This window comes from Muntiacus reevesi, chromosome 2, assembly GCF_963930625.1.
Source record: "Muntiacus reevesi chromosome 2, mMunRee1.1, whole genome shotgun sequence".
NCBI classification, from domain to species: domain Eukaryota; kingdom Metazoa; phylum Chordata; class Mammalia; order Artiodactyla; family Cervidae; genus Muntiacus; species Muntiacus reevesi.
The window spans coordinates 203,166,132-203,177,873 of record NC_089250.1 but is presented as its reverse complement, the minus strand read 5'-3'; positions in this window follow the sequence as shown (position 1 = coordinate 203,177,873).

Sequence of the window (11,742 nt, the reverse complement as noted above, 5' to 3'; positions counted from 1 at the left end):
TAATCTTAAAACAGATTTAGGAACTTAATGTGAGAGTTAAACCATAAGACTTTTAGAAGAATTGTTATTGTTGCTGAGTCGCTAAGTTATGTCTGACTCTTTGTGACCCCAGTGACTGTGGCCCACCAGGCTCCTCTGTCTATGGGATTCTCCAGGCAAAAACACCAGAGTAGGTTCCCGACCCAGGATCTAACCTGCGTCTCCTGCATTGGCTGGTAGACTCTTTACCACTGAGCCACCAGAATACATAGATGTAAATCTTCCTGACCTTAAATTGGGCAATGGTTTCTAAGTTATGACACAAAAAAGCATAATCAACAAGAGGAAAAAAAAGTAAATTTGACATCATCAAATGTAAAAGCTTTGGGGCTTTAAAGGACACCATTAAGAAACTGAAAAGACAATCCCCAGAGTCAAAGAAAATTTTTGCAAATCATAGATCTGATAAGAGACTTGTACCTAGAATATGTAAACAACAACAAAAACTTGCACACAACAGGAAGTTTTTTCATAATTGCCCAAAGGTGGAAACAACACAAATGTTCATCGACTGATAGTGGAGAAGCACAATGTCACATATTCCTGCATGAGAATATTATTTGGGAATAGAAAGAAATGAAGTACTGATACATGCTTCAACATGGATAAACCTTGAAAACGTGCCAAGTGAAAGAAGCCACCTGTGAAGGACCATATGTTGTGGATTCTGTATATACAGAACGTCCAAAAAAGGCAAACCTAAACAGCCAGGATATAAATCCTGTTGCCCAGAGATTGGTGTGGGGATGAGAGGGCAGGATCCTATAGGTTAAAGAATTCAGGGTTTCTTCTTGGGCTAATGAAAAGGTAATGAACTTGATTGTGGTGAAGTTTGCACAAATCTGTGAATACGCTAAAGTGATTAAATTATACACTTTAAATGGCTGAATTGTATGGTTTTCACCTCAATAAAGCTGTTTGAACATGTTAATGTAGATATAAGTGAAACAACTGATAAATTGACAAATTGCACTTCACCAAAATGAAACATTTCTCTTCTTCAAAAGATACTACTAAGGAAATAAAGAGGCAAGCCACACACACTGAGAAAATGTCTGCAAACTGTATATCTAGTAAAGGACTGTGTCTATAATGTAAAGAGCTCTAAAACTCAGTAGAAAAACAACTCAGTTTTTTAAATGGGCAAAAGACTTGAACAGACCAATACATGTAGACATGTAGCAAATAAATATATGAAAAGATGCTCAGCATCATGTCATTAGGGAACTACAAGTTAAAATCATAATGATATACCTCAACACACATTAGAATGGCTCGTGTTTTCACATTAAATTTTAAAATAGTACATCACAGTTCCATGTGCTAGTGAAAACAACTGGAATTCTCACAACTTTTGGTGGAAACGCAAAATGTTACAGTCATTTGGAAAACAGTTGGGCAGTTTCTCATAAAATAAAACACGCTTTACGACCCACTTTTCCACTCTGAGATATTTATCCTAGAGAGATGAAAACTCAGCCTCACACAGCATTCTGTCTGCAAATGTTTACAGTGACTTTATTTATAACCGCCAAAAACCAGATGTTCCCCAGCTGGTGAATGAATACATGAACCTTGGTTCATCCACACGATGGAATGCTATTCAACAATCAAAAGGAAGAATCTTCGGGTACACGCAACACTATGGAAAAATCTCCAAAACACGATGTATTGTGAAAGAAGCCAGACTCAAAAATGCCACCAACCGTATAATTCTGTTCATATGACAGACTCCAGGGAGAGATGCTAGATCAGTGGTTGCCAGGGACCAGGTGGGAAGCAGGATCACTGCAAAACGGCAGGGGGAATTTTCTTGTGGTGAAGGCACTGCCCTGAGACGTGATTGTGGTGGTGGCTGCTTGACTATATTTATCAAAACTCACTGAACTGTACGCTAGAGTAGGTGAATCTTATGGTAGGTAAACTATAACATAAAAAATTAATTTAAAATTTGTCTGAAGATTAATCTAAAACTTAAATAATCTTCATCTAAAAAATTTTAATAGATGTAGATAGTGGAATCTGATGGTAGAAATATGTCTTTTTACATCTTTTTGGTATGTTTGAATAAGTTCATAATCAGATGCTTGGCAAAAGTCATCAAAATATACAAGTGACTGATAAAAATGTGTGCATGACAAAAACAGACAGACAATTAATTCCATAAAAAATTGTTAAGAATCCGCCTGCCATGCCAGGGGATCTGGGTTCCATCCTGGGTCTGAGAGATTTCCACATGCCTTGGGGCGCCTAAGCCCCTGTGCCACAAATACTGATGCCTGCACTCTCTAGAGCCCGTGCTCCACAGCAAGAGAAGCCACTGCAATGAGAAGCCCAAGCACCACAATGAAGAGTAGCCCCCGCTCGCCGCAACTAGAGAAAGTCCTCGGAGCAATGAAGACCCAGCTCAGCCAAAAATCAGTCAGTAAAATTTTTTAAAAAGTGAGTCATGCCACCCTTCAAATCTTAATAATAAATAATAAATATAATAGTGAAAGCATTAGAAGTCATGACCCAGAAAATTGACTTTATAAGCTACTGATGGGTCATGACTTTCAGTTTAAAAAAACACTACTTTAGACCTGGTTAAGGCAGTTAATCGGAGAAGGCAATGGCACCGCACTCCAGTACTCTTGCCTGGAAATCCCATGGACAGAGGAGCCTGGTGGGCTGCAGTCGATGGGGTCTCAAAGAGTCGGACACGACTGAGCGACTTCACCTTCACTTTTCACTTTCATGCATTGGAGAAGGAAATGGCAGCCCACTCCAGTGTTCTTGCCTGGAGAATCCCAGGGACGGGGGAGCCTGGTGGGCTGCCGTCTATGGGGTCGCACAGAGTCGGACACGACTGACGTGACTTAGCAGCAAGGCAGTTAATGGCAACCTGTTCCAGTATTCTTGCCTGGAAAATTCCATGTTCAGAGGAGCCTGACGGGCTACAGTCCATCAGGTCGCAAAGAGCCAGACACGACTGAGTGACTAACAGACACAAGGCACGCAATTTTTTTTTGGGGGGGGGGGTATTTATTTGTTTATTTGGCTGGGTCTTAGTTGTGACACATATGCTCTGGAGCGCTTGGGCTCAGTTGCCCCAAGGCATGTGGGATCTTAGTTCCCCTTCCCCAACCGGGGATCAAACGAACGTGCTCTGCATTGGAAGGCAGACTCCCAACCACGGGACCACCAGGGAAGACTCAAGGTACTTCAGGTTCTAGTTGGAGACAGCCTGCCTGGGGAGGTCAGAGCCTCCAGAGGTAGGCTGAACAGGGCTGGTTCTCCACCCTGGGAACAGGTGTGGAACATCCCAGGACCTCTGGGGGATGGAGCCTGTGCCCATCTCAGTGGGAAACAGCTGCCTGGTCTCCCAGGGAATCTGGGTCACATGAAGAATCCTGTCTCCTCCATCAGGGAGCCAGCTTGGGGGTGACGGCCAAAGACAGCCAACATTCTGGAAGTCATCTGTGTGGATGAAAACCACAAGGCTCTCATCCCTCATATGGACGTGATTCGACCTTGGCTTTTCACTTGACTCCGGATGTGATAGAGTTCTCCCATTCCGATGAAGGTTAGCTTTCTCAACAGCCTTGCCACTGGGCATACAGGGTCGGGCTTAATTTAATTTTTTTAGTGAAACCATGTTCAAGACAGTTGTGGTCAAGGAAAAATATGTCCCTATTACATCTGATTTTTATGTTGGAGTTACAGTTAATATCAGCTTACGGAGGGTTTCCTGAATAAGAAAACGTTCTCCTACATAAAAGTGCAGGTTTGGAAAATTCTCATTCAAGCTTGTTTCTGCAGTTTTAAGAGGTGGGCTTACCTACTCATGGTCTTGGAGATGAAGATAAAACTCCAGTGGATCAACATGTACACACTGCTCTATTTAAAATGGATAATCAGGACTTCCCTGGCGGTACAGTGGATAAGAATCCACCTGCCAATGCAGGGGGCATGGGTTCGATCCCTGGTCCAGGAATATTCCACGTGCCAAGGAGCAATTAAGCCTGTGTGCCACAATTACTGAGCCTGCATGCTGCAACTACTGAAGCCCATGTCCCTAGAGAGCCCATGTTCTGCAAAAAGAGACGCCACCACAACGAGAAATCCATGCACGGCAACGAGAGAGTAGCCCCCGATCACAGCAACTAGAGAAAGCCCATGAGCACCAAGGAAGACCGAGGACAACCAAAAATGAAATAAGTAAAATGGATAACCAACAAGGACCTACTGTATAGCACAGGGAACTTTGCTCAGTGTGATGTGGCAGCCTGGATAGAAGGTGAGTTTGGGGGAGAATGGATACATGTATATGTATGGCTGAGTTCCTTTGCTGTCCACATAAAACTACCACAACATTGTTAATTGGCTATACTCCAATACAAAATAAAAAGTTTAAAAAAAAAAAAGGTAAAACCCCGATGTCTTCTTCACCAGAGTCATCAGCTGACTTCAATTCCATTTGCCCGATGCTCAGAACGTTGACAGTTCCGAGGAGGAGCAATGTCTTTCATACCTCTTTGACTTTACCTGGATCTTTTTCCTCTCTTGTCCCCTTGCTCAGTCATGTATGGCTCTTTGTGACCCCATGGACTGTAGCCTACCAGGCTCCTCTGTCCATGGAATTTTCCAGGCAAGAGTACTAGAGTGGGTTGCTTCCTTCTCCAGAGGATCTTCCTGACCCAGGGATCGAACCTGGGTCTCCTGCATTGCAGGCAGATGCTTTACCATCTGAGCCCCCAGGGAAGCCCTGTTGTCCCCCCCTAGTGAACCCCTGTTCATCCTTCAGTACCCTGCTTCTCCTGTGCTTCATCTGTGGAGATATTCCTGGATCCCTTCTTCCATGGCAGAGACAGTGATTCCTTTTTTAGCGTTTCCATCTATCTGTGCATGCAGTTGTAAAGTCAGGCTGGCTCTCTCTTTGGAGGTACGACACAAGGCAGAAATTTGTTGTTCCACAGTAAAATTAAGCCTGGTGCTAAGAGCTCATGCCCCAGACATAATAAATCACTCTAAGTAGCTGCTGTAGACTCTTTCGGCCTCCAGGGTGAGACAGAGGGTGGAGGCACGTTTGCAGTGCAGACAATTATGCAGAGGCCTCTAGGTACCACAGAGAGGCTATTGTCCAATCCTGCCAGACCCTGGAAAGTGGGTGTCCTCCCAGGTCCCGCCCCCCAGCAGGGGGCAAGAGTGTCTGGCAGTGGCTGAGTGAAGCGTCCCCTCATTGCATCACATCGTCATGCCATTTGGGATCCTGTCACCTCCCTGGGCACCTTGAGTCTGCACAGCACTGTCTGATGATCCCCAAATGTTCTCATCTCCCTTTTCCCAGTTAGGGAACTGGCTGCTTCTGCTCATCTCCTCTAAGCTCTTCTCTCTGATCCTTTCCTCCCTGGAAGCTTTCACTGGAAACACAGGGTGGTCTTGCTTGCCTAGGGGAGGGAGCAAGGGATGCTGAGGCCAGACGGTTTCTTACTAACTCACACCCTATTATGCATCTATCAACACCTATCTCACCACATTGCAATGATTTACTTTCTGGCTTGGATCTTCCCCTGAATTGTGAGTCTTCTGCAATCAAGACATGTTTTGCTGACCTTGGTCTCCAAAACCCTGAGAGGGGTCTTTCTAATGGTGTAACCAAGGCAAATTTTTGAAACCTCTCCCAGTCTCTCTAAAATGAGACCAGTCTCATAGTAGTTTGATTTGGATGAACAAAGGTAAAACATATTAATTCCTTAGAAGAGTGCCTGTCTTATACCAGTAACTTAATTAATATTAGTTACTATTACTTGTTAGTCTCGTTATTGTTACTTGTTGTGGATGTTTGGCTGCTTACCCAACAATCATTCTCAGCTCCTTTTTTTTCTGCTCTAGAAACTGAAAATGCAAAGTATTCACCTTCCTAGCCTTGCTTGCAGCTGGGACATGAAAATGTGCCCCAATTTTGAACAACAGGACTTGAATAAAAGTATGCAAGAGGCTTCTGGGAAAGATTTTCCTCTCTGATAAAAAGACAGAAAGTAGAGACCTTGGACACTATTAAAGAGAGAGAAGTGATGCTTGGTGCTGTGGCAGCCATACTGTGACAATGAGGGCAGAGATAAAATCAAAAGTCAACATGCTGAAAATGTCAGAGCAGAAAGATGCAAGGGTCAGGGAGCTTTATGACACTGTTGAATTGCTGCCCCAATCTAGGAACTCCCTATCTTAGAACACTGCTAAGGTGGATTTGAAATGTCCTTATTATGAGGGTTACTTTGAGTTGGGGATTCTGGTATTAGCAGCTGAAAGTATTCCATTGAATGTGTGCGTCCTAAGTTGTTTCAGTTGTATCCAAATCTTTGCAGCCCTGTGGACTGTAGTCTGCAAGGCTCCTCCGTCCATGGGATTCTCCAGGCAAGAATACTGGAATGGATTGCCATGCCCTCCTCCAGGGGGATCTTCCCAACCCAGGGATTGAGCCCACATCTCTTGTGTCTCCTGCATTGGCAGGCGGGTGTTTTTTTTACCCCTAGTGCCACCTGGAAAGCCATTCTGTTGAATATGTTATTATAGAAATTTATACTCAGTTACTATTGAAAGAAAGTGGCAGTGTCAGGCTGGAAATCCTGGGCTCCTGGGGCCCTGGTATCGCCTTTCACTGAGCACCGCTCTCCAGCACCCCCTCCCTTGGCCAGATTCATATTAACACAAGAGCTGGCTGCCAATGGAGGTCACGGATAGGTAATGTTTCTTGTTCCACTACTGCACGCGTTGGCCTCGTGGGCAGTTCTGCAGTGTACTCATCAGAGAGCAGGTGAACGCACGGCCAAAGAAAACACAAAAGGCAGGGAGGAATAACTCTCGAGTGAACAATCCAAACCCTGGGGCTTAGTTTGCCCTCCATCTGATCACACAGCCCTGTTCCTTTAATTTGCAGCACTCCGTAATGGAAATTGCAACACCGGGGTCAGCCTGCCGTGGGCTGGCGAAGAAACCCATACCTATCCTCACCTTGTTTCGATGGTATTTCTAACTTAGTTTTGGCCTGTTATTCATTCTCTTGTATCAGAGACTCTGTCTCTCTGTTGCTGAGAAAAGGGGGAGGGGGAGGCAGGGGTTATGCTTCTCTTGTTTCTGGTTAATTTTGTGGCTAGAAAAAATTTCGTGGGAAAGACAAATGCACAACGTACTTTTACCACAACAACTACCGGTCCCATGGTAATGCAGGATGTGACAGGAATAACTGGCGTGCACCTCGTACAGGTTCGCCTAGCACTTACACTTGGTGTGTGTGTGGGAGGGGGTCCCACAGGTGTGAAGCGGGATGGGATAATACACTTGAAGGCTGTGATTGACCTCCTGTAGCTAAGAAATATCATTTCTCTGCCCCCCTGCTTTCTTGAGCCGCTGTGTTCCCTCCTTATGTCATCACAGTTCTGTGTACGTGACCGTATTTCATCTCCACACTTGTAGAACTTTCTAGAGTCAACAGCGGCAGGCCTTCAACACAAAGGCCTTTCCCCCCACCCCAGGCCTCACCCAGTCTCCTCCACCTCTGCAACCTCCCATTCTTCCTTTCCTGCATGGATTTACAAGATTCCATGTTACTGTTGTGTACTTTCTAAGTCATGTCCGATTCTTGGTGACCCCACGGACTGTAGCCCCGCCAGGCTCCTCTGTCCAGGGGATTTCCCAGGCAAGAATACTGGAGTGGGGTTGCCATTTCCTCCTCCAGGAGATCTTCCCAACCCAGCGATGGAACCCAGGTCTCCAGCATTGGCAAGTGGATTCTTTACCACTGAGTCACCAGGGAAGCCCGCAAGATTCCACACAGAGACTCTGATCATCTTTTCCTCTTTCTTTTCATCCTGCCCTCGAAATGGGATCATTCACCACGTCCTCTTCTTTTCCTTCCAGCGCTCTCCCTCTTGTTCAGCTCAGTCGAGTCTGACTCTTTGCAACCCCATGCACTGTAGCCTACCAGGCTCCTCCATCCATGGGGTTTTCCAGGCAAGAAAACTGGAGTGGGTTGCCATTTCCTTCTCCAGGAGATCTTCCCAACCCAGGGATCAAACCCAGGTCTCCTGCATTGTAGATAGACACTTTGGAAGCCACCAGGGAAGTCTCTATTTACAAACTTACATTTCTTTTATTGGATAGATGTCTATTATCAAAACTTTGACGACACAAAAGGATGTAAGGTCAGTGAATGTTTTTCACTTGGATCTACTCCCCTGCACCCCACCTGCCCAATCCTTCTTACCAGAAGACACCTCTATGAGTGCTCATATGTACCTTCTTTTGGAGTTTGTACAGACATAATTTGATAGTTTGGTTTTGACTATAATTTCAGTCTCTACATCTAGAACTGCCTGTCCTCCCAAGTTGTGGCGTTTCACGACCCACTCTTTGTATACATTTCCCCCTCATTGTCTCTTGAACTCCACCTTCCGAAAGCCAAGCTCATCATCTTTCTTGGGCTTGACTTCTCCTTCTGTATTGTCAGCCTCAATTCGTGGTGTCACCATCCAATGAAGCAAGCTGGAAACCATGTCGCCATCTTTGACTTCCCCTTGTCTGTCTCTCTCTCTTATGAAAGACAGCCATGAGCCACCATGGTCTGCCCACTCCACGCCTCGATTCATTTTCACATTTGCCCTGTTTCCTTCTCCCTGCTGCTTCTGCCCTAGTCCAAGCCCTAACTCCCTATCAGCAGAACTAAAACAACACACTGCTTTTTGTTGCTGTTGGCAGCTCCTGTGTTTAGCCTACTCACCACCGTTGTACTCTTTCTCCCCTCCCACCTCATTTAGGCTGCCATGGCTCATGCTCAGAGAATGAATCATGGTTGACTGAAGCCAGAAACAGCAGCTCTAATCCTCTTTGACAGATTTCACTATCTTAGGCTCCTTTGCACCAAGCAGGTAGTGATATGATTCAGTTTTGGTGAATAAAACGTACAGGGGAGATCTGGAAAGAAGCTCATGAAAAGGAAAACCTCTGTTCCCCCATGCCCACCAGTACTATCATTTTCATCTATATTTTATCATTTTATTTCTTTATTAATTTTTGGCCACACCACATAGCTTATGGGATCTTAGTTCCTCAATCAGAGACTGAACCCAGACACGCAGCAGTGAAAGCGTGGAGTCATAGCCACTGGACCACCAGGGAATTCCCTCATTTATATTTTAGAAGTTTAAATTCTGGGGACTTCCCTGGAGGTCAAGTGGTTAAGATACTGCACTTCCACTGCAGGGGGCCCAGGTTTGACTCCTGGTCGGGGAACTAAGATCTTGCATGCGGCGCAGTCAAAAAATACAGGGAAAAAACTGAAAAACAGAAGTGTCAAATCTTTTGGCTGACATTTGGTGCCTAGAAAACCTAGCTCTCCAATTACCTTTTTTGCAACACTACCCACTTCTCACTTCTCACCACATACCTCCTGTTGGAGGCTGGGAGTAAGAAGCCCAAGAGTAGGTACATCCTCCGTGGTACCTGGTGTCCAAAGACGGCCCCCAGTGAAGCCCATCTCCCACGATCCACAATGCACAAGCTTGTGCAACTCCTTCCCACTCTGAATCTGCACAGGTCTTGTCAAATACTTTAACTCTTCGATTGCAGAGGGCCTGATGCTATGTCACTCTGGGTCAGGATGATGTAGCAGATTCCACTTAGGGCCTCCTCAGGAGCCCTAAGCCATCAGATAAGCGATCTAATCACCTGGCGACCACCACGCGCAAGGAAGTGTAAGTGAACCCCAGGAGAGGCCACAAGGAGGAGAACTGAGAATCTTGGCCAGCACAGACCAAGGCCCCAGACTCGTGATGGAGGTTGAGTCAGCCCCCACTCCTTTGTGTCCCCTGAGCTGATACCCCATGAAGCAAAGACAAACCGGGATTGCTGGGGTGAAAAGGTGCCTGAAAACCATTTCTTCTGGTCAAACGCAACTAGTCTCCTCTTTTGTACAGGTGGTGGTCTTCTTCTGCATCATACACTTTGCCTAGATTAGCTTTCCTCCTCATCACACTTATCCCATCCTCATGGCTCAGCTTAAATGTCACCTCTTCTATAAAAACCTTCTCGATAATGTCAATCCTGAACACCTGGGTGTTTGGATCAGCTCTGGAGCAGGGGTGTGTTTTTGCCCACCTGCCTTCGCCCTCCCTTTCCATGGTAACAGCGGACCAATTTTGTTTGGATGGATGATTTCTCCTTCTTTTGGGGGGAACTGTCGATCACGTCGTCCACTTACCTCTGTCTTGGGTGGGACACAAAACCTGACTGAGCCAATCAGCTGCTCTCTCCCTCTGGTACAAATCCTGAGATGGGTGACGTGAAACTGCAAAGGAATGGCAGCTTGACCGCATCCTCACAGCTCCTGCCAGCCGGGTCCCCCAAGCTGCTCTCATGCCCGTTCAATGCAAGAGGTGATTCTTCAGCTCTTTCTTTTGAGTCTCTGAACCCACCTGAAGCAGAGACAGTAAGATCACCAATGATTCCATTTTCCCCTTACAATTTCCAGTCCCCTGCAGTTAGGGCAGACCATGTGACTAGTTCTTACCGATGACAATGGAGAAGAAACGACACGTGTCACTTTCAGGCTGAGGCAGTGAAAAAAACCCCTGTGCAAATCTCCAGTGTCTAGAGATCCCTGTGTGGTCACCAAGGAGGCTACAAGTTTCAGGTGATGTGGCTACAGGATTGTGGAGCTTCCGTTCATCTGGGTCCCCAGCCAGTGAAAAGCAGAACTTCTGCTGACCCACAAGGACTATAGCATGACCTAGAAATAATGGTTAGGGGGATGTTTGTTTCAGTACCATAGCCTAGCCTATCCTGAATAATATACACCCAATATCCTTTCAATAATTTTTTTTTGCTTAAATTCCCAGAGTCAGTTTACTACACCTAAAATATCTTAACTGATAAACTCTACAGTACTTGAGCAGTTTCTTCTTTGAGTACACTTACTAATGTGCATCTGGGCTTCCCAGGTGGCATAGCAGTAAAGATTCCTCCTGCCAATGCAGGAGATGTAGGAGATGAGGGTTCGATGCCTGGGTTGGGAAGATCCCCTGGAGGAGTAAATGGCAACCCACTCCAGTATTCTTGCCTGGAAAATTCCATGGACCGAAGAGCCTGGCGAGCAGCAGTCCATGAGGTTGGAGAGTCAGACATGACTGAGCACACATGCATGAATGTGGATCTATCTTATCTTTTTAATCAGCTATATTTATATGTAAGCAGCTGGGCTGAGGACTACTAAGATTTAATTTTTGCATCCTACCACATTGCTGTACCTTTATAAGACTCTCAATAATTATTTGTTAGGATGAAGTCAAAAGTTGAATGAAAATGAGAAGTTTGATGAGTCAACTAGATATATTCTTTTCAATCTTGGTTTCCATATCTATTTTCACATGAGTTTTAATTAGATTTAAAAATATGATTATATCTCTATTTTTATTATAATGGTGGCAATATATACATATGTATGCTTTTAATCATATTATGATTGTCATAATTTTAAAAAATTTGTTAAATGCCAAAAAGTAAAATACTTTTGAACCACCGGAACAAAATTTATATTCACTAAGCTCTTAATTCATGACACTGTATGTTGATTACTTTGTTTTTCATCTCCCCATCCCACCCCATCCCAACTTTGATGTTTAATATTTTGTAGACCAAGAGAGAAGCAGCAATTTGGAGCTCTGTGTC